A 25,298-nucleotide genomic window follows, 5' to 3' on the forward strand; every position below is an offset into this window, starting at 1 on the left:
CTTTCAGCAAGTTGGAATGTCAAAGTATCTATAATCATATTCTTTTCTTCTAAACAAATTTTAAGTTTAGAGATTTCTTCATAAAGACCATCTTCATCTAAAGCATCCAAGAAATATTCATCTTCAAAAGCCATCAGAAGTCTATAATCATTACTATTTTCATCTTCATCACTATTTGATAAACCATCACTATCTTCATGCATATAGTAGCTCTTCTTACTTACACTTTGTTTTCTATTCCATTTTGCTGATTCCTTACCTTTATCAAGCTTGTCCTTGTGAGGACATTTGGAAACCTAATGACTGACTCTTCCACAAGCAAAAAATTTGAAAGGTAGTTTACCTCTGAATCTTCCAGAACCCCATTGAAGGTTCTTGACAAAGTTTTCTTCTTCCTCTCCTTCTGAAATATGTCCTGATTCATTGAGTTCTTCTCTTCTTGAAGCTTTGAATGTGGCTTCTCTCATATCTGATGGGCCTCCTTTTATCATTTCAAAAGCAGTTAATATTCTGTGCAACCGTGTCATAGTAAGACTCTGAAGGTCCTGCTTTTCTTCTATAGCAGAAACTTTTGATTCAAACTTAGTAGACAAGGATCTTAAAACCTTTTCAACTAAAGTAACTTCTTTTATCTCTTCACCCAAGTTTTTCATGCGATTAACAATCTCATCTATACGTAGGAAGTAATTAGCTATACTTTCATCATTGTGCATTTTGAGAGTTTCATATTGAATTATGAGAGATTGTAGTTTTGCACGTTTTACCTGATCGTCTCCTTCATAGCTTAGAATGATCTTGTCCCATATTTCTTTGGCGGTTTTGAGTTGCATAACCATGACAAATTTTGATTGTGACAGACTCCCCAATAATGTATTGACGGCCTTGGCATTGGTTTCATACTGCTTCTTACTTGTCGTATTTGTAGGTATTGCTGATGGAAATGTATATCCTCCTTCCATGATTTCCCAAACATCTGTTCCAAGAGATTGAAGATAGGCTGTGGTTCTTACCTTCCAAGAAATGAATTTTCTCCCATCAAATATCGTGTAATATTCCTAATTAGCCATGGCTAATTGAAATATTCGATTTTGTTCAATCTTTTCCTTCTATAGTTATTTGCAAATAAAAAAGTGAGGAAGGGGGACATAACTCACTTTTAGAATATAAAAAAAGTTACTTCCTGGGTAGCATAACGTTGTGACTTAAAGGGGAGCCAAGAGGGGCCAAAGGGGGATGCAGAAGTGGAGCCCATGTAGACACATGGAGGAACTGCGCAGGAGGAAAGGAACACGTGGAAAGAGGGGAATCATGCAAGAAGAGGTGAGCCTTGGGATTGAGAGGGGAAAGGCTATAAAAGAGAAAGAAACCCCCTCATTTGGATTATTCCGGTTATGAGCATTTGTGATAGTCATTTCAACTTAGAGCACGCTGGTTGTTTAGCTAGTCTGCAGCACTGTTTAGTGCATTGAGTGTCTCCATTTGAGGATCTCACCCTTAGCCCCGGGGGACTTCGAGTGCCTACTTGGGCAAGGTATTTCCATTGGCATTCCAGCAGTAGTTTCATCAGCATTTCAGCAGCAGTTTCATTAGCATCTTTGAGGAACTGTGTAGAACCCCAAGGGGGTGATTTTCGGGGGTCGGCCATTTCAAAAAAGCTTTATGGGTTTTTTTGGGTTTCTTGAGTAGAGTTTGATTCCAGAGTTTCAGCCTTTTCTGAGGAGGGGAGCAGCCCCAAACTCTCATTCGATTTCCAGCAGCAGTAGTAGCACAGGAGTTTTCTAGCAGCTGGGACGTAGATCCGTGTGAGGCCATTCCAGGAGAGCTTTCTAGGTTTTTTTTGGGTTTCTTGAGTAGAGCCCGAATCCAGAGTTTCGGCTCTTTCCGAGGAGGGGAGAAGCCCCAAAGCATCATTTGTTTTCTAGCAGCAACAGTAGCACAGTAGCAGCATCCACGCAGAGAGGCCATTCTTGTCATTCTGAGAGTATTTCTTCACTTGCCTTGTGCAAGTCAAGGTGCCATCTATCTAATCACCTCTTGTAATCATTTATTGCTTAGTATAATAAAATGGCTTAGCAATTCTCGCTGCATTTCTTGTGTATCTGCTTATATTTCCGGTTTACATTATTATATGTTGTTCCACTGTTATTTTATCACTTCTAGGTTATTATATCATTTGCACATATTTGGTTGGAGTTTTTGCTGGGGTTTGAGGAATATTCTGGGTTAGGAATATTATAGTGGTATCAGAGCATAGATCTAGCTCATCCTATGGAGCTAGAAATCTATGACACCAGGGGAAAAACAATATATCTGTTACAGAGGTCAGAGATACAGAGACATTAGGCATAGGTTGGAGAACACTTATGGAGAGGGAGACTGTGTTCTTATGGTGGATGCAGAACAGGAGGATCCTGTGATAGATGCTAAACAGATGGCCGACGAGGACAGGAAGAGATTTGCAGATATGCTCCTCAAATCAGTGCAGGATCTGTCGAGGCAGATTGAGGTGATGGGGCAGAGATTCACGGTAGTTGAGGCCAGACAGCATGAGAGCCCACGAGTTTTTCATATTGGTGAGGGATCAGGTGCATCCCATCACTTGCCAGAGCAGCGTGATACTACGCAGTAGGTGGCCTCACATGCCCCTACACGCTCTACCATGCCCACTTTCTTAGGAGCAGACACGGGGGCCGTGGCCTAGCAGGAGGCAGAGCCTGGACATATGGGCGATTATTTTGCAGAGTACCAGGCCTATGGGTAGGAGTTCAAGGAAGCCCTCTCATTCGAGATTTTGTTCAGCTCTAGCGGGATAGCAGACCTCGCGACCATCACAGAGGGAACTGGCATTACCATGATGGCGACAGCCATCTTGCAGTGAGTAGATTCCACTTGCCTATATTTGATGGCTCATCAAATAGTTCGGCAAAGTCTTGGGTGGAAAAGCTGGAAATTTATTTCCAGCTTAACCAAATGTCAGAGGCAGAGGCCGTCAAGGTGGCAACATTGCATTTGGATGGTGAGGCCTAGGATTGGTGGTTTCATGGTTACACTAGGGCACTCCACAGTGATGACATATGCCGAGTTTACCAGGAGGCTGATGGAGTGATTTGATTGGAGGGATCCAGAGCAACATTTTGTTGAGCTGACAAGGCTTAAACAGACAGGGAGCCCATAGACCTACATTGTATATTTCTTGAGGGTCTCTATGATGGTGCCAGACCTATCCATAGCACGGAGGGTCTATATGTCTGTTGAGGGGTTAGCAGAGCCACTTCAAGATTTAGTCTGATCCACTAGACCAGCCACACTCTAGGACGCTATCAGCAGGACCCGGGACTTACAGGATGTCTTACCCAAGACCCAGACACCTTACCCCCAGAGACAGACTTTCCAGTCTAAGGGGAAGGATGTGAGGATTCCACCTCCAAAGGGGAATCTAGGACAAGTACAGCTTGACGACGATGCCAGGAGGGAGCTGAAGAAGAAGTGATTGTGCTTCACTTGTCAGGAGCCGTGGGCACTAGGACATAGATGCGCTGCTGGTAAGGCACATTTTATTGAGGTCTTCCGCGAGAGCAGTGGGGAAGAGGGTGATGAGGATGATGTGGAGGCAGGAGATAGTCATGCCATGCAGGGGTCTTTGCCACCTCCACCACCAGCAGTAGGTGGTGCATCTTTTGCACCTACCGGAGGGGCCCTTGAAGCATTGTGAGGAGTTCCCAAGTATTTGATGCTACGCGTACGAGGGATAGTACGTGGCCAGCGAGTATCAGTCTTGGTTGACATTGGGGCAACCCACAACTTCATCGATGCACAGATGGTTGAGTGGAGAGGTATACAGACAAAGAGCTTCGATGGGTTTTCAGTCTTGGTCCCAGGAGATCAGACCATGATGTGTGCTCATTATTTTCCAGAGCTATTGGTGACGATGGGCACCTACACATTGACTGACCACTTTTTCGTGGTCGATATCTGAGACACCAACATGATACTGGGTGTTCAATGGCTCATCACTCTAGGGAAGGTCATGATGGATTGGAAGACCCTAGAGATGGAGTGGGATGATGAGAAGACAGGGAGGCACGAGAAGATACGGGGACAACACACCTATCCGCCTTAGACTGTTTCGACTCATCGGATGGAGGCAGTCTTCCGGAAGGGAGATGTAGAATGGGCAGTAGAGTTGCGTGCATCAGAGGCAAGGACTACAGGGCAGACGGTGCATCCAGAGATACAGTTCATCCTTGACCGGTATGCCATAGTGTTTGGGGATATTCCGTCGGGACGGCCACCGGACCGGGGATTTGAGCACACCATTGAGCTGGAGCGGGGTATACAGGTCGTGATTACTACCCCTTATAGGCATCCCAAGGCCTATCGGGATGAGATTGAGCGGGCCATTCAGGAGTTGCTGGCTCTTGGGCACATTGGACCGAGCACAAGTCCTTTTGCTTCTTCCGTGGTGTTGGTGAAGAAGAAGGACGGTACATTGAGGATGTGCACTGACTACAGGGCCCTGAACAAGAAGACACAGAAGAACAAGTACCCCATACCCAGGATCGACGAGTCGATGGATGAGTTGAGAGGAGCATGGTTCTTCTCAAAGATTGATTTGAGATCTAGGTACCATCAGATTCACGTGAGGGAGCAGGACATTCCCAAGACCGCCTTCAGGTGTCACTATGGGCACTTTGAGTTCTTGGTGATGCCCTTTGGGCTAACCAACGCCCTCGCCACATTTCAGTCCTGCATGAATCACATCTTTCGCAGTCACTTGAGGAAGTTTGTGTTGGTATTCTTTGATGACATTCTCATTTACAACAAGACTTGGGATGAGCATCTCCAGCACGTTGAGACAATGTTGCGTATCTTGCAGGAGCAGCAGTTCCATGCCAAACTCTCCAAGTGTGAGTTTGGTTTGACGGAGATGTTGTATTTGGGGCACATCATAGGGGTGGACAAAGTTAGAGTCCACGAGGAGAAGATCAGGGCCATTAGAGAGTAGCCGAAGCCGAGGAATGTGACAGAACTCTGGGGATCCATTGGCATTTGTACTTACTACCGAAAGTTCGTCAAGAGTTTCTCACAGCTTGCTGCACCCCTGACAGATTTGACGAGGAAGGGGGCTTTAAGTTGGTCGGATGCAGCGTAGCGAGCCTTTGACAAGCTCAAGGAGGTTATGAGCAGCGGCCCAGTGCTTGCATTGCCAAATTTCACGCAGCCATTCTTTTTGGAGTGTGACACGTCGGGAGAGGGGATCGGCATGGTATTGATGCAAGGAGGTCACCCTATAGCCTGTGAGAGCCGGAAGCTCCTTCCGCACGAGAGGTTATATTCCATATACGACAAGGAGATGCTGGCCATCATGCATGCCTTGGCCAAATTCCAGCAGTATCGAGTGGGTAATAGGTTCAGGGTGAGGACTGATCACAACAGCCTCAGATTCTTTTTGGAGCAGAAGAAGCTACAGGAGAGGCAGCAAAAGTGGATAAGCAAGATCCAAGCATATGAATTTGACATTGAGTATGTCAAGGGTAAGAACAACGTGGTAGCAGATGCTCTTTCATGTAGACCAGCCACGTTATCTCTTATGAGCTTGGACACAGACTGGAGGGCTTGACTCTTGGTAGAGTACTCCAAGGACAGGTTTGCATGTGAGATTCTGGATGGGCAGGTGGCAGATGACAGGTACAGGGTGATCGATGAGATCATCTACTACAGGGATCAGATCTTCTTGACTGAGGGGTCTCAGCTCAAAAAGAAGATACTACAGGCATCACATGATTCACCATTGGCTGGCCATCAGGGGTTTACCAAAACTTACAAGGCCATCAGGGAGAGGTTCTCATGGAAGGGCCTCAAGGAGGATGTACTCCAACATATCCAGGAGTGCAACGTTTGCCAGAGGAACAAGGGGGAGATGAGCCATCCCGCAGGTTTATTGCAGCCTCTTCCCATTCCGGAGGGGAAATGGGAGAGCATTTCGATGGACTTCATCACAGGGTTGCCCGTGGTACAGGGCAAGGATTGTATCTTTGTCATCGTTGATCGACTAACAAAGTACACCCATTTCTTTGCCATATCCGTACACTACACATCAGCACAGGTGGTCGCGCTGTTCTTCAGAGAGGTTTTTAGGCTACATGGTCTTCCTAAGACCATCGTCAGTGACAGGGACAATCGTTTCATGGGCGGGTTTTGGCAGGAGAATTTTTAGCTAGTGGGGATGGAATTGACACCGAGTACCAGTTATCACCCACAAATAGACGGACAGACAGAGATAGTTAACAAGTGGCTGGAGGGCTACTTACGTAACTATGTCAGTGGGCAACAGAGGGCATGGCTGAAATGGCTGCATCAGGGGGAGTACTGCTACAACACTACACATCATATGATCATTGGTATGTCACCATTCTACGCTTTGTATGGATATCATCCTTTCTCTTTTGTTGATGTGATGTTTGGTGATAGCAAGGCTCCGAGATCCAAGATTTGGATCTAGGAGAGCCAGGATATTCTCTGAGCTCTCAAGGATAACATGGCTACAATGCAGAACCAGCAGAAGTTGTATGCTGACGGGGGTCGGGTGGAGAGACAGTTTGAGGTAGGGGATATGGTCTACCTACGGTTACAGCCATACCGACAGTCGTCACTGAAGCAGAAGGGGGCTGAGAAGCTCAAGCCCCACTTTTATGGGCCATACAGGGTGATACGCAGGGTTGGACAAGTTGCATATGAGTTGGAGCTGCCCTAAGGCAGCAAGATTCATAACGTCTTTCATGTATCATGCCTGAAAAATGCATTGGGGCAGAAGGTGATAGTGACAGACGAGCTACCACCCATGGATGATGAGGGGCATTTGGTGTTGCAGCCAGAGGCTATTATTGATACTAGGGAGAGGCAGCTGCGGAGCTGGACGATCCGGGAATTCTTGGTGAGGTGGAAGAATTTACCAGATGAGGATGCCACTTGGGAGAGTGAGAAGATCTTATAGCATCCATCACTTCAGTTGCTTGAGGACAAGCAACATTTTTCTAGGTGAGACTGTAATATTCCTAATTAGCCATTGCTAATTGGAATATTCGATTTTGTTCAATTTTTGCCTTCTATAGTTATTTGAAAATAAAAAAGTGAGGAATGGGGACATAACTCACTTTTAGAATAAAAAAATGTCACTTCCTAGGTAGCATAACATTGTGACTTAAAGGGGAGCCAAGGGGGGCCAAAGGGGGATGTAGAAATGGAGCCCATGTAGACACATGGAGGAATTGCGCAAAGGAAAGGAACACGTGGCAAGAGGGGAATCACGCAGGAAGAGGTGAGCCTTGGGATTGAAAGGGCCAAAGGCTATAAAAGAGAAATAAACCCCCTCATTTGGATCATTCTGGTTATGAGCATTTGTGATGGTCATTTCAACTTAGAGCATGCTGGCTGTTTAGCTAGTCTGTAGCACTGTTTAGTGCATTGAATGTCTCCGTTCGGAGATCTCACCCTTAGCCCCAGGGGACTTCAAGTGCCTACTCAGGCAAGGTATTTCCATTGGCATTCCAGCAGTAGATTCATCAGCATTTCAGCAGCAGTTTCATCAGCGTCTTTGAGGAACTGCGCAGAACCCCAAGGGGGTGATTTTTGGGGGTCGGCCATTTCAGGCAATATTTCTGGGTTTTTTTGGGTTTCTTGAGTAGAGTCTGATTCTAAAGTTTCAGCCTTTTCTGAGGAGGGGAATAGCCGCAAACCCTCATTCTATTTCTAGAAGCAGCAGTAGCACGACAATTTTCCAGCAGCTGGGACGCAGATCCGTGTCAGGCCATTCCATGAGAGATTCCTAGATTTTTCTGGGTTTCTTGAGTAGAGCCCGAATCCAGAGTTTCAGCTCTTTCGAGGAGGGGAGCAGCCCCAAATCATCATTTGTTTTCTAGCAGCAGCATCCACGTAGAGAGGCCATTCTTGTCATTCTGAGAGTATTTCTTCACTTGCCTTGTGCAAGTCGAGGTGCCATCTGTCTAATCACCTCTTGTACTCATTTATTGCTTAGTATAATAAAATGGCTTAGCATTTCTTGCTGCATTTCTTGTGTATCTGCTTATATTTCCGTTTTACATTATTATATGTTGTTCCACTGTTATTTTATCACTTCTGGGTTATTATATCATTTGCACATATTTGGTTGCAGTTTTTGCTGGGGTTTGAGGAATATTCTGGGTTAGGAATATTACATATCGATGGTCTAATGGATGCCTCTCTTTCGTAGTTACTGATGATGATAGATTTTCCTTCAAGCGATCAAGCTTCTTCTAAAGGACCTACTCTGATACCAATTGTTGGAAATAATATTGAGAGGGGGGGTCAATCAGTATTAGCAAGTCAATAATATTTCATTTCCATATTTTGATTCATATACACTACTTCAGTTAATGAAACTTGCGTGTATATGCAACTGCATATAAGGAAACTAACGTATACCCTGTAAACTTGTAATTTAGTTAATTCTTCATATGTTCATCTTTCATCTATGCATCAAAACCATATAAACAGTAACTAGGAGTAGTAAAAACAAAACAGATAGTCACACACATGAACACAAGATATAAGGTGGAAACCCAATGTGGGTGAAAACCACCTGCTGCAATCATCTATATCTTTCTTTTAATAAGAAACTTCTTTTTACAATATTTTGTACTAGTGCAGTCTTATACCAATACGCAGGCTTCTACCTGCAAAAGGCTACAACCTTCTCTCGTTCTCTAGCTTCTCCTGGAAGGGAGCTGCAACCCCTAGCTCTTGTACTAGCATATGTACTAGTACGTAGGTGCTGACCTACAAAAGGCTACAACCTTCTCTTTTCTTCCAGGGGCCACGTTTCATAAATTTTCAAATTGGATCCATCAATAACATCAATCAAATGTCAAATATGTCTGCATCAACCAATCTCCTTTGCACCAACCAAAACTGAACCAAACAATCACTTCTCTGAATGTTATAACTAGAACACAGTAACAGTAACCAGAACCCAAGCTAGAACCCAGAACACTGTAACAGCAATCAGAAGTAGCTAAAGCATATTTTTATGAGGTGTACACTACTTCAATGTGACGAACCTGTATGCATACACACTTGTATCAAGGCAGACCTGCGTATACGCACTTTTGAAATGCCAAACCAGCATGTATACGCACCTTTGCTATAATGAACTTGTGTACGGATCTGTAAATGATGATTTTAACCTTTACAATTATTCAGACATCAGTTATACCCAGATCATCATATTTACAGATTACGACATGCGCCAATTATTCAAATAAAAGATCAAAACCACACAAAGATACTTCTCTTCAAGCCTTAAGATCTTGACCCATCAATAGAACTTATCCTTCATCACGTGCTCAGGTTCATCCTTGATTCAGATCCAGTTGTGCACCATAACCCAATCACCCATATTCTAGATCTTGCTCTTCATTAGATATTCAATTCATAAGTGCCTTTGCCTAATGATCTTCTCCTCCTTTTATAGTCTTCGGCCTTACTCAATACCATGGTCCAAAACCACTTAGAACCAATACCTTGGACCAAATACCTGGGGTCAACACGTCGGACAAGATGCCTTGGACCAATACCATGGTTCACAATACCATGGACCAAATACCATGGACCAAAACCAAGTTTTCCATCATGTACGCACTTTTCCTTTTGTGAAAGTGCGTGTGTATGCCATACGCGTCTTTTGGTCCGCGAACCCGCATGTAAACGCGGCTTGGTTAATGGGAACCTATGTATACCTCTCTTTATTCATTCTGTGAGCCTGAACTGAGATCTGTCATCTAAGTGAGTTGCCATCAAGGAAAACACCTGTGTCATAGTGCCAAATCTGAGTCATAATGCCAACAGACTTTGGCATAGAGAGGCACGATGCCTTTTCAAGATTACAGACAATTTATGGACCTGTGTGACCAAAGCTCATCAGAAGACAAGGAAAAAATAGAAAAATTCTATCTACATAACATGGCCCTCATAGACATGAATGTGTGGGACACCAATGCTAGGCTAGGGGACCTGCAACTAATGGCCATGGCATCATGGATGAATCATGAGGAGTTAAGCGCATCAGAAATAAGAAAATTGATGATAAAGGAGCAGAATGAGCCCTTAATGATCAAATCTAAGCCATCAGATCCCATGGCTCTCATCAGCACACATCGGCTGCTTGCAAATAATCCTCAAATTGCCCCTAAATATATCAATGATCAGGCTCAAGCAATTGCACATTTTGAGGATATGGAAAGATTACTTGGGGATGATTGTATTCATGCTTGTATGAGGAGGTGGAATACCTTACCACACAGTTTTCAGATCAGGGAGTATCACTCCCCAACAAGGATGAAAGAGGCATTAAGGAGAGTGCCAATGTATAAGCGCTCCATGCAGAATCTGAAGGTCAATTGGATTGGCCTCAAATTGAGTCCCCCACTACTGCTAAGCATGCTAGAAGGCAAAAAAGAGCAAGAAGAGCAACAACAGTGGGAAGAGGTAGACAGAAAGGCAGGATTCCATGACAAAGAAGAGGAGCTCACATCAGAAGCATGGGATGTTAGGGAGGCCACCAGGGCCATCAAAGATGAGGATATGGACTAAGTTGCTCAGAGGATGAGCAACACCTTCAATAGGGGGTGATGATGAGCCCCATAAATGGGTAATTATATGGGCTCATTTTGCCTCCTAACATAGTTTAATCAACCATTCTCTTAGCTTATTGCATGTTTTTTTATTATATTTATGCTTATGGAGTGAGTTGGGTTGGTTATGATGCCATGGAGTCTAATATGTGTTTAATGCAGATTTTTGTTGAATTTTGAAGACAAAGTCAAAGATTTAATGGACAATTGGCAACAATAATTCGAAGTGGACAAAGGAGAGGATTTATAGGAGGGAATCCCCCTCATTTATTACTCCCCACTTCGAATTCTCCTTCATGCAGCTTGGAGCACAAACAACCAAATCAATGCACTAGGAGGCAGCCGAGCAAGTGGAGGATAACTTATGTTTATCTCGATTTTTGGGAGCCAAGCCTCCCTAATTTTGAGGAAGCTGTTGGAAGCTTCATTTGTATAAGTAGAGAGGCCTAGGGCCTCACTAGGAGTTGGTCAATTTTTTGTTGCAGCTTTGCTCTGCTCAACTTCGAGCTTACTTTTGTTGACAGTTTCATGTACTCCTATTATTATTTTGATAATAAAGACGAGATCCTTTTTGAGCTAGCACTGAGTTACCTCAGAGGGCTGAATCTCTTGGGTTAGGACCCAATCCAAGTAGCCAAGCTCCTCTTGTTTGTATTTATATGCTTTGTTTCAGTTTATGAATTAGTTGCTATTAGATGAATTTATTTCTCGGTTAAGAATAGGTTGCTTTTGGTGATTTAGAAGGTTGTTTCCATTTGTGTTTTCTATAGCAGGTTGAACAGTGGTAGATAGAAGATACAAAAGGCCAGCAACAATGCCTTGGCCTCCTTTCCTCCCTGTGGGACCATGAACTGAGGCCAAGACCCTCTTGTTGTCACAAAACACAAATTTTCCATCTCCATAGGATTTCTAGTGTTACAGTCTATTAGAAGGTTAATGCTTTGCTTTAGATCTCTTTCACCATGCTCATTTCTGTCTTTACAATAAGTCTTCTTCCATGCTTTCTCTCATTATAGCACTTTTCAGCATTTCTTTCCATAGCTCATAATTTAGATTAGCTTGATGCAAAATTCTGTTTTTGATGTACTTAGTTTCCTTGCTTTCTTGATTTCATTGTCTAAATTTCAGTTCTATTGCAGAAAATCTTCTCTCATAGTAGGTTAGCCTATCAGCCATCACATTCTCTCCCTGATCTATGCCCTACAGTTCACCCAAAGTTCACCTCAAATCTGCCTTAGTTTTCTGCGTTTCTCCATAGGATTTCTCCCTCTCTCTCGACCATCCTTCCCTCTCCTAATGATCCTTGGTGAACCCTAGGCACCTTAACACATCATCCCAGCCTTCAGCTACCATTTCCACCCACTCTCACACCTTTAAAACCTTCAAAAATTCTCTCGGCATCCTCCTGTAGACCTCCTATAGATCCCCTACAGCCTCCTATAGATTTTCCTGTAGGCTTCCTTTTGAAGTCCGATTGCGGGAAAATCCTCCAGAAAGCCACCTGAGACCTCCTAGGACCCATGCACACCATCCTACATCTCCTCAAGTCCCAAAACTGCCTTCCATCGCCACCTAATCGCTGCCACATTCACAGACAAATAAATTACATGCATGACAATTTCACATAAAAATACATAAAAATCCAAAAAGATGTTTTTTGCTCATTTACTTCTAGAAATAGCTTGAGTAGATGTTGTTTACTTCCTTGAGTAGGTAATGGCATTCATTTCATGGTTTTCATAGTTCTTTCTGCAAAAGTAGGATTAGTTGGTTAAGTAGGGTTTGCTAGGTTTACTTTACATTTCAGTCTTTTTCCTTCCTGCAATTAGAGTAGCCTTTGTAGAGTAAGCTTTCCTTTCTTTCATCACATATAGAGCTTCTTCTAGAATCCATAGAAGTTGGCTTGAGCTCCTACTGATCTTACGCCAACTAACCAAGTGATAGCCTGTAGTAAGAAATAGTACTTGTGCATACAGCACCGTCGCTTCCAAGTTTTTTACAAACTACCAGGTTGATAAGAGTAAAGTAGGCAGCCCAGGAGTTGCAACATTATTGCTGCAATACTGGTGCTCACCACTTAGTCTCTTGCAACTACATGGTGCCTCTTTAAGCTATCTAATTAATTTTAAATTTGCATGTGCCATGGTTCCTAATGCCTTTTTGAATGTTGCATTATGAACATGTTTTGTTCTTAATAGGCCTTGTGTTTGTTGCAATTGACTCACTAGGTATTGATTTTCTTTCTCATGGTGTTCTCTTCTGTTAGCTTATTCTAATTTTAGGAAATTTATTTGCTCCCTTACTTTGTTGACTTAATCCTCCATGCTAGCAAGATATGTCACCCCTTTATCATTGGTAATTATTTTCCATCTTTTGTTTTCTACTTGGATTTATCCACCTCAATCATTAATTGGGGTACTAGATGTGTAAGCATCACTCTTCCTGATGTTCCTACAATAGGAGGATTAACCCTTAATGGCCAAGAAAATAAGGAAGGTGGATTCTTTGGTGTGTGTTTCTTTTTCACTTTTTCTTCCTCCCGTAACTATGAGTTGTTCTTGTATCTAGGTAGACTATTTTGTAGTTTCTCTATTTCCTCTAGCAACGCTACTATTTTTCCTTGTTGCACCTTTATTTCTAGTTCCTGAATCTTTGGTAGGCCCTACACATTATTTCTTATCGTTTTCTCTATGGCTAGGTGTTTCCTCAATTGCAATAGGAGTGGTAGGAGGTTTAGACTTTCCATTGATTCTAATTCTAGTGTTTTTTCTTCTTGCATATACGATTCGTTGAACATGATTCCTTACCTTGGCTTTGGTAGCGGTACTCAATCCTACCATGGTGGTTCCTATCTCTTTTCTTCCTCCTCCAAGGTATCTTTTTTTTGTTTTTATTTTGAGGGGCTGGTTACTTCCTTCCCCTTCCCATTTTTAGCTGTCATCTATTTAGGCATGCTTAGTTCTTCTTGTGCTTCTAGAAAGGCTTGTTTATCCATGTCCACAAAATTGGACCAAGAAATAGGATGTTGCTGGCCTTCCAATGGATTATTCACAATTAGTTTAATTAGGCCATGATGGGATGAATACTTGTGATTTCCCTCCTTCACTTTAGTGCTCATCTCCTTTAGAGATTGTAAGAGAAAGAATGAGATTCCTTGTAATTCATAGGTTGGGAGGTGGGCTTGGAATCTAAGCTAATATAATAACCTAAATTGGTAAGCATATACTATGCTCAAGTTTCCCTCACAAGACATGTACTTGAGGATATGGTAGGCTACCTCATCCAATGGATTAGGCAAGCTTTCCCTCCTCACTCCATGTTATCATCAAAAAATGATCACCTAGCCATTTCTAACTAGGTGGATCGAAATACACCATGTGGATTTAATTTTTCCATAGTAAAATCACTTTTATTGTGAAAAATAATTTAGTAAACCACTTTTATTAAATTATTTTTTGATTTAAATAAAAAAACCCCATGAGAATAATTAGATAAATAATTATTTATTTAATTTTCTCTAGGAATTATTATTAAATCATTATTTAATAATTATTCCTTGTCACATTTGACTAAATCCCTTAGGAATATTTAAATAAATCATTATTTATTTGAATTTCCTTATTTTTGTTATTAGAATAATTATTAAATCACTATTTAATAATTATTTTGATTTCACACCTTTCTTGTTTCTCGCGAAATAATTAATAAATCATTTTATTTGTTAATTATTTCTAAATAAAGGAATTTAACCATTTTAAATTCATTTTCCCTCTCCAATAAATATAATAAAGTATTCCAAGTAGTTAGATCTGAATTTGGTCAATAATATTTTATTATTCTCCATTTTTGAGATTAACTCCATACTTTTCTATATAAAGAAGGGTTTTTCATCCATTCTTCACCATGATCATTATCATCGTCAACACTATCATCATTTTCTTGAGCTCCCATTTGAGTTCTTCATCTTTGTTTGGGTTTTTTCACACGATTGAGAGAGGGAATTCTATTTATGAAGAATCAAGGATATCAAAGGACCCATCCCATGGAGGGGGACTTACAAACCAATTTGTAAATCTCCTTCACTAGGTGTTATCAATAAACATTTATTCATTTAAAATTGTCTTTCCAATTGGGTTATTATTCTAGATACATTATTTTGCTGCTATTTGTTTTGGATCTTGTTTTCTTTTACTGCAGATTTCCCATTTGTATTGCAAATCTAGAATGACAACAACCATCAAATTGTTGTTAGGGTCACTTGTCACCTAGTGACTTAAGTGAGGATTTTTGGTACACCTTCTAGGAATTTTCACACTAACAAATGGCGACTCCACTGGGTATTTAGTTACATATTTGTCATCCAAAAATGGTAGCTCCACTGGTTTAATAACCGTGTTCTTGGGTGACTGAAGTTTTAGAAATTTTAAGGTTTCTTTAGCCATTTTTTAGGCCTCTCAATTTTTATTTCCATTTTTAAACCCTATTTTGTCAAATTTTTAGATTATGTCGGGTTTCTTGTTATTTCCGCAAGTCACAGGTACCAACTGAGCAAGAGAAGATAACATTTGCGTAAGATTTGTCGACCAAGACTCTCGGGGGCAGAGCACACATTTTGCCCCTTTATTGCACTACAGAGTGCACTTTTTGGCCCGGGAACTCCACTCTCACTGAAAATAGGTCAGTACTTGCGTTCTACGACTTTTCTAAAAAAATTTCAAATTTTTTTACAGTTTTGCCGAGAGTACTATCTGCAGACTGGTTTGGGTTATTCAACTTTGTTAATTAGTATTCCTTAGGCATAGAGCCACTTGTTTTGTCTCTTTTAGGAAGGAAATAACCCCCTAGGGTTTAGAGTACTCCTCCACATTGTTAGGAAGACATTTGTTGAGTGAGGAGTCTAGGGTTTTCAACATTTTTAGCCTTTGTTTTTCAGATCTGATCCATTACTTTTCATATCCATTGGATAGGTTTATTTTACCTTTTCTCACTTTAGATTTTGGGTTTGCCTTTTCCCCCTTAGGATCCCCTTGAGCATCCTAGGTCTTAGAGCTTCATACTTGTCCTTTACAACAATTTTCACTTTTGATTTTTGTTGTTTGTCTGCACCATTTTCAACAGCTTAGGGCCTTTAGATCCCAGTCCCTTGACATCAGATCTTTTTGGCCTCTTTATGTGTCTTTGAGTAACTTGTTTGCCTTCTCTTTCTTAGTTCCTTGGTATCCCTCGTGGGTGGGGTTGTGTATGCTTAATTGATTTTTTTACTTTTCTGTCATTTCAGATTCATTTACAATATTTTAGAATTTTACTTTCAGCAGCATATGGCATCATGAAACATGCTTAATTAACTCATCCACTTGACACATATTTTTCACACACTCACACCTTAAGCGAACAAGAGCTTGGTTAACACCACCAAGCCAAGACTTTAAACACTCTACCTTAATAAATCAACACACATAGATTAAGCCCACTTGGGCATTAGGGCTAAACAATCTTTGTAGTGTAGGTGTAGGGTCGGTGGGATAGGCTTCCAATAACACCCATCGGTCACTTATCATTGAGACATAGAAGTTGATACTCCTTCAGTGGACACATTGGTCTCAACATAGGTAGATGTCCCCTCTACTAATCATATGTCTCCCAGTCATGAAAATGCATATGTGAACCTCATTTCTCATGAAGATGCTTCAGGTAACATTTCCTCATCATGTGGTATTTCTTCTTCCATTACTCCCAAAGTCCCACTCTGATGAAGATAATATGGAAGCTATGACCACCCCCGATTACCCTTGGGATGATATGCACCATCATGCGTACTTTCTTCCACAATAGACCCATGACTAATATGTTGTGGAGTCCAAAGACTTCATCCATGGTGAGGTCGATTGGTTTAACGACCCCTTACTTTGAACCCATGAATTTGAATCACATCCACCTTGTGGCCATTACATTACCACTCAATGGTTGGGTAAGGGGGCATCCACTTTTGAGTGTCCAAGAGAAGCAATTCTCCCAAACCCTCCTAGTGCTTTTGGTAATGTCAACTCTAGTGCCATTATTCTTCCCCATATTGAAGAACCTCTAGAGTCTCATACCACTCCAGATCACGACAGGGATGATCCAATTCATCATTCATATATCTTATATCAAAAACCCATTCCCTTTGACATTGTTTTTTTTCCAACCACTATGTTTTCTAGGTGAGCATTAGTTCATTATATTCGAAGCCACTCTTTGGCATAGTGACACCATGTATGCGAACCCAGAAATTTAGTCCATTTGATCCATATATGTAGTAACAAATGAGATTGGTAATCCACCATTTCCTTTCTCTCACTATATATATCCATTCTTCCCATAAGAAGACAAACATAAACAAATTGTGAACCACATCATAAAAATGTGTTTGGAGTCCACTACTCTAAATACATCATTTATGCCCATAGCATACTCCATCTATCCATTCTGTGGGCCACATATGCCCCTATATCTCATCATCATTTGGAGGATATCATGCCAGTTGGGCTGAGATGCTTGAATACCTTATTTAAGCACTTAGAACACAATGGTGCTCCGCAAACTCCTCCTACTAGGGGGCATCATTACCACCTTTGCATACCATATAAGTCTTCTCCATCACACATGTTTGGGGAAATTATCCCATGATTGGGGGCATGATACCCCCCTAGCCACCTTCTCACTTGATTAACATAAGTTTCATCCTAGACCCCAATGATCTAGGTATGGTCAATTATCCTCCCATTCTTCGTATAGTTTGTCCTACCGACCTCTCCGATGAGCCATATACACATCACATATTGTAGATCATTGATACCACATGTTCAAACATTCTACTCTAAGTGATGCCACACTTACCACCCGATCCACATGTTTGACTTTGTGGGTGGGGATGATCCTAGACCTTCTCTAGTAGTTCATTCATGTATTCTTTTCTTACCTTAATTCTTCACCAGAAACCATTCTTCCAAGAAGCATTAAGGTAATTTTTAGACGAGTAAGGCCAGCTACCTGAAAGTCGCAGATCCTGATTCCAATGGTTCATTTTCTGCTACATTCTCCATAAGATTTAGGGCCTTCTCATCCTCTCCAAATTGTCCACAACTCATTATGCAAATGAATTAATTTTGGAGGCAAAAAGCCCTTTTAAAGGAAAAACCCTAGTTTTTTTTCTCACCCATTGCGACCAAATCGTAGCTCAATTTGACGAATCATCAACACTATTTTAAAGCTCTCACTGAGTTCCATAATGGGTCTCTATCTTTTTTTGGTAATTTGACACTTCACCCAGAAGCCATTTTTCCATGAAGTCTCACTTTGTCGCCTCTTAAAACCAAATCTCTTCATTTGAGCCACCTGTTCTCTGGTACCACTTTATCTTTGCATTGGTTGACTCTCGTGTTGATTTTCATCATGAGTAATCATCATTTACTCATGCTTTTATGGTCCCCACCGAGCCTCCCCCATGTGGCAGCATCATCGAGTCACCCTTGTTCAGAGCATTTGAGATGTGTCACCCTTGTACTTATGGAGTCTATTTTAAGCCCCCACTGTGTCCTGTTATAGTGCTTCATTCATCGTCATGTCACATTTCTTCCATTTTACTCATATTTGGTCTCCATTCCTTCTTCTCCATCTTTTCCGAACCCCCATTTGAGTAATTTACCATCCCCTCTAGATTCAAGTCAGTCACTACCAAGTCAACCATTTTTATTATGCTCTAACAAGGGAAATCATCAGTCCTCCATCCATCATGTTTCCTTCCATCATCATCCCTGGTGTCAGTCCATTAGTCACTCTGCTATGTTCCCTCATGCCTTTGTTGAGGATTCCTCATTGCCTCAACGCTGGTGGCCTCTCTTCTATCTACCTTAACACATTTATTATAGAAGAGTAGTCTAGAGGGCGGTGTACCTTGGTTCCAGCTCCCATCTTTGTTCGATACCCTAAATCAAGCAAAGGGACTCATTATTTCCCTTTGACTTGGTTGTTTCTCACATGCTCAACATCAGATCCTTATCACATGATTGAGATTCGTATGCTTGACGGTTCGGTGATCTAGATGATTATCCCAGTGCTTCTTGGGTGTGTGTGAGATGTTTCAGACCTCACAAGGGGGTGGCCCTTCAGGTAGCCCCCTACATGCCCGAATTACCATAGATGTTGATCCAACCTCAAATGCAGTTCCATAAATTTGATGGGTTTAGTTTCCACCGCTTGCAGCGCCCACAACATGCATGTCTCCTTTAGATGATCCATTCAAATCTTCAGAGCCCTTCCCTATTTAGCAGGACTTATTCGGTTGTGATCCCCCCTCCCCATGTCAGTTTGAGGGGAATTATATCTCATGTACTCAGATGTTATATTATTTAGTCCCGACCTATGTTTTTCTAGGTGCATTATGTATATGGGATCCATTATATTATTTTCTGGCCCATTGAATGTATCATGTATCATGTATGATGTACTTTGTATCTCAGTCCCACATTGTTGGGCTCACCATTATTATTTGTACTTAGTTATGTCAACGGGTATGGGTATGCCTCCCCCTCATTTGAGATCATGTACTACCACATAAAAGGAGACTTCTATCAGTATTGTAGGTCTCGCCCCCTCCATTATTTGTCCATCCTTGACTTGCTTCATATATCTCTCTCTCTCTCTGACTCCCCTTTTGGTGTCTTGTGGAAGTGTAATCTACAATGTATTTTGATCATACGATTTTCTCCTAACACTCATATGTGTGGGGGCAATCTGTTATCACCAAAAAATGATCACCTAACCATTTCTAACTAGGTGGATCAAAATACACCATGTGGATTTAATTTTACCATAGTAAAATCACTTTCACTATGGAAAATAATTTAGTAAACCACTTTTATTAAATTATTTTATGATTTAAATCAAAAAACCCCATGAGAATAATTAGATAAATGATTATTTGTTTAATTTTCTCTAGGAATTGTTATTAAATCATTATTTAATAATTATTCATTGTCACATTTGGCTAAATACCTTAGGAATATTTAAATAAATAATTATTTATTTGAATTTCCTTATTTTTATAGAGAAGGTTTTCGGCAATAATCACATCAAAATTCATTTGTCGACACGTTTCAAACCAGAAAGTGTGGTTCATTGTCAGGACAAGATGAAGAACCAGATCCAACAACAAGTTAAATAGAGAGATCTATCATTCAACGGCTAGAAAGAAACGGCTACATTTAACCAAGGAAAGCACCTAAAAAGAGGTTTTCACGTGTGAGTATTATTTTTTTTTGGTCATGAGCTGGATGGATTGGGAGAACTAATGCTCTCAATCACATTCAATTCCTTATTGAAACTGTAAATTCATCCTTGGAAAGGGGCTTCTTGTAAACTTTCAGTTTGTAACTATTCGCTGATAGTGGTATCTACTCCTCATCTATGGTTCTAATACTAAGAAAGCCATTATCATAGATTTTTTCCACCATATGAGGTCCCAACCATCTAGTCATGATCTTTCATTTAAATTCAGTAAACCTAAATCATATAAGAGATCACAATCACCCTCTTGGAAGTCTTTGGTTTTGATGTGCTTATCATGCCAAGTTTTTTCTTTATAGTTGGACTACGTCAGTATGAAAAAATTCCTACATCTTGTACTCATCCAAGGAATTTAGTTGTTGTATACTTTTAGTTTGTGCCTTGGTAAAATCCATATCTATATGAGATTCCATACTTAAAGTGTTGTATTCAAACTCAATAGTAACAAATCCTTATTTTTATAAACTAGCTCAAAGGGAGTGAAACTAGTGGTAGTTTTCCAAGTTGTATTGTAGGCCCAATTAGCCTCACAAGCATTTTTGCCTAGTCTTTATTGTTGCCACTAATTACCTTAGTAAGAGTGTTATTTGCAGATTTGTTGGTGACCTCTACTTTCCCATTTGCTTGGGGGTAGTATGGAGTGGAATTTTGATGGCAAATGTGATGTTGTTTCATTATCCCCTCAAATACATTGGAAATAAATTGGGTGCCTTGATCTATCACTAACTCTCTTGGAAAGTTGAAATTGTAGAGAATGTTCTTTGTTAAGAACTCAACTACCTTTATTTCTATGGATTCCTATATTTCTTTTACTTCAGCTCATTTAGTCAAGTAATCATTGCATATAATGATTATTCAAATTTTTTTGTCCATATGGGGGAACAATAGGATTAATGAATTCCATGCCCCATTTTTAAAATGGCTCAAAATAAACTTGAGGTTGAAGGGAAATTTCATCCTTGTATGCTTCCCCATTCTTTAGCACTCATGACATTTTGTAGTGTATCTTTGGGCATATTTGTAAAGAGTTGGCCAAAAGTATCCTACTTGCAAGATCTTGTAGACTCTCCTTCTTACAACAAAATGACCTCCACAAGGTAAATCATGAGAGGCTTAGAGAATCCCATAGACCCCATCCCCGCTCACATATCTTCTTAAAACCTAATTAGGTCCCAAATTGAAGCAACTTCCACAAATCCAAGTATAGGAGGAACTTTTTCTAATGATTTTTCATTTATCCCTTGAGGACAAGTGAAGAGGGAGTTAGCCATTGGATAGATAGTTGTAAATTTCAACATAACATGGATATAAAAGTGAGATGTAGAAAATATGTCCATGCATCTTCTGAAAAAGTTAATATTGACGAGAAATATGCAACAACATTTTCTTTCCCTGCTTTGTCAACAACAATTATCAATTTGTTGTAAAGAAATAACCACCTTATTATCATAGAATTTACATTTGGCTTGTTCATTAAATATTTAATTGTTGCATGGCCAATATGTACAAAGACTTGGTGAACAGTGATATAATGTCTAAATTATTGAAATATTATACAACAACGAGGTATCCTTTTTTAGTTACAGTGTATTTCAATTCAACTTTTGACAGATTCTTACCAATGATGTAGGTGGGATTTTACCCTCAAGTTGACCTAAAGTTGCTCCAATTTCCCTGTCTAATGCATCTGTGTGGATGTGAAAGGGAAAGGGCAAATCATGATCTTTAAGAATAGGTGTTTTCATTAAATTTTCCTTTATTCTATTGAGTGCTTTATGGCATGGATCTATTCAACAAAACTCAACATCTTTGGTCAACAAAGAAAATAAAGAAGAGGAAATTCTCAAGGGCTTCACTAGGAGAGAAATATCATACCAAGTGGGTTCATATTGGGGGATATATATTGAGGAAAAAATGACATAATATATTGGTGGATATATAGGGGGTAAAGGGTTTTTATATTGGCAAATATAAGGGATGCAGCTTAAAGTTAACGAAAAAAATATAAAGGGGTAAAAAATGTTAATGAAAAAAGGGATACCTACAATATCTAGTGAAAGTAGGGGTTTTTAAATTGGGTAGCTATATTGGGTTCATATTGATAGGGGGTTAAATAATGTGATTTTTAGAGGGATTTTCCAATACGTAGTCAAATTAAGGGTATTGTTTAATATGCCACGAATGCACGTGATATGTCAGAGGTTCACTAAGTGAATCCCTCGTGAGGAAATTTTACTGAAATCCTTTATAAAATTCATATAGTACCCTAAAAGGACTAAGAAACTTCTAACATCTCTTTATTTTTTAGGTATATGAAGGTTTTTTTATGATTACCACCTTACTAGGATCCACTTGAATCAATTTTGAGGAGAGAAAATGTCCTAGAAAATCCCCCTCATTTATTAGAAACAAACATTTTTCATGGCTTAAGGAGAGGTTCATATCCCCATATATTTGCAAGACCTTGCTAATATTGGAGAGCTTCTTGAAAGTCATTCACATAGGCTGTGAAGACATACATATAAATTTCTACTCAATCATGTACGAGATTAGAAAATATTCTAAACACAACCCTTTGAAAAGTGGTAGGGGCATTACATAAACCAAATGGAAGGAAATTATAACAAAAATTCTCCCAAGGACAAGTGAAAGTTGTCTTATCTTTATCTTTGAAACTGGTTAAATCTTATTATACCTACTAAAACCATCAAAGAAGGAAAATAATTTTTTCTTCACCAGTACATCAAGGACCTGGTCAATGAAGCGCATGGGAAAATTATCATTCCTTGTGGATTTATTAAGTTCCATGTAATAAAAAAAAATCATCCTTTTTCCATTTTTTTTGGGAACAATGACTAAAGGAGATACCCTTTCACTATCTAAAATTGGATAGAAGAATGACACATCAAGTAATTTATACAATTATTCTTTGACAATGTCTTTTAAATAAGGATTAATTCATCTTTGAGGTTGGTGAGTGGGCTTGAGATCTTATTTTATGTATATGGGATGGGTTCATACAAATTAATGTATATCTTTAATAAATTTTTAATCCCAGATAAATGCACTAATGTGATAGGGAGCAATTGATCCTCTTGATTAGCTAAAAGGGAAGAGCTAATTTTTAATAGTTTGTAGGAGCCTATTTCCACCATTTTTATGTTGTTTTGATTAGAATCAGTAATCAATAAGTTTTCCCATAAAATTTACTTTCAACTTGTTATGCAAATAGCTTAGAAAACAAAACAAAATACAGATCAACGAATTGAGAAATAACCTCTTCAAGGGGGAAACCTCCTTTACATCACCTAAATGAACAATTATTGGGTGATAAAAATGATAAGACCTCCTTGGTATATATAAAAGTCTAAGGGGTCACAATATAATCAAATCCTACATAACAATAATAATGTAAGGGCACAACAATAACAATAGTGGGATTCTATGGGGCACACCAATAACAATATGGGGCTACATGGGCACAACAATAACAATAAGGGGCTACACTAACAATAACAATAAGGGGCATACACTAGTATTATAGGGGCCTAACATGCCCCTCTCCTTCCAAAAAGTGTTGCCCTCGTCGCTTGAGTAATTCTAGATGCTTCTGTATAAAATTCTCATCCTTCCATGTAGAATCTTCAAAAGGTAAGTTCTTCCACTTAATGAGATACTCTGAAATTAATTGATTTTGTAACTATTGAGTTCTTGTTTCTATGATTGCTTCAAGCTCAAATATGATTTTTCCTTCTTCGTCAAGTTTTTGAAATACTAGCCCCAAGGGATAGCTCAATTGGTCGAGTTCCCGTTGCTAAGTACTTTCCCAGTTGGGAGGTCACAGGGTCAAATCTCCTTGACGCCCTCGGGGTTAGGCCTGTTAAGATTGGCCGACGGGCAGATCCCTTCGGGTGGATCTGCCCCGATATTTACTGTGGATGTAGCGACCACTCAGTGATCGTGAACCACAGCTTAAAAAAAAAAGTTTTTGAAATACTGTTTGAACTGGGAGCTTGTCACCGATAACCTTCTTTAAGCATGAAACATGGAAAAATGGGTGTACTCAGGAAGATGTAGGCAAGTCGAATTTGTATGCCATAGTACCAATATTTTGCAACACCTTATAAGGACCATAGTACTTGGGTGATAATTTATTATCCTTTTTAGCTTGCTTGAGGTACATTTCTTTGTATGGTTGTAGTCATAAAAATACCCAGTCGCCTACATCAAAAATTATTTCACTGCAATGCTGACCTCTCTGTTGTTTCATTCAATTTCGCACTAGCGTGAGGTTGTCCTTTAAGAGTTGCCGAAACTTGTTGTTGATTCTCAATGTGATCTTCCACTACTTGAACCTTAGAATTTGCTCTTAAAGATGATGTGATGGATGGTGGATTATATTCATAAGGTGCCATAAATGTGGTAATCTTTGCTTCAATATGGAAGGAAGTGTTATACCACCATTTATCCAAAGGTAACCACTTGAATTATTGTGTTTGTTTATCAGATACAAAGAAATGAAGATATCCTTCCAAACATTTGTTCACTATCTCAGTTTTCCCATCAGATTGAGGATGATAATATGAGCTATGAGCTAATTGGGTACCAATACAAGAAAATAATTCCATCCCAAAATTTCCATTGAAAATGGGATCTCTGTCACACAATAATCTTTGGGTTTCCATGTATCTTTTAAATTGTTTCCATAAATGAAGTAGCAATTGTACTAGATTTAAAATTATATGTTAATGCACAAAAGTGTACATACTTGGTAAGTCTATCAACTACCACCATGATGACATGCTTTCCTTCAAACTTGGGTAAAACTGTGATAAAATCCATTGAGACCACCTCCCAACATTGACTTGGAATGGCTATAGTTTGTAATAGACTCGAGGTCTTAATTGTCTCATCTTTATATTGTTGGAAAACCAAACATTATGCCACAAACTTTTGAATATCAAATTTAAGGTCATCCCAAAAAATTCCTTCTTGACTGTGTGGTTTTTAAAATATTGAGTGCCCTCCTAAGGGGGAGGAGTGAAATTACAAAAGAATCATTTGTTTGGGTTGGGAATTCTTACAAATATATAAGCGATCTTTGTACCATAATGAATCATTTTTCCATATAAATGTATCATATGTATTGGGATCTTGCTGCAACATTTGAATGAGTGTCCATACCACTTCATCATTCTTCCATTCATCTCTTGCTTCAGTTATCCAAACAGGTTGGATAATGGAAATTGCACAAAGAAATGCTTCCACATCCTCATCCTTTCTTGAGTACATCTGCAACAACAT

This window comes from Pinus tabuliformis, chromosome 3_2, assembly GCF_031772625.1.
Source record: "Pinus tabuliformis cultivar Carrire ecotype Pingquan chromosome 3_2, CPIR1, whole genome shotgun sequence".
In the NCBI taxonomy this organism is placed as follows: Eukaryota; Viridiplantae; Streptophyta; class Pinopsida; order Pinales; family Pinaceae; genus Pinus; species Pinus tabuliformis.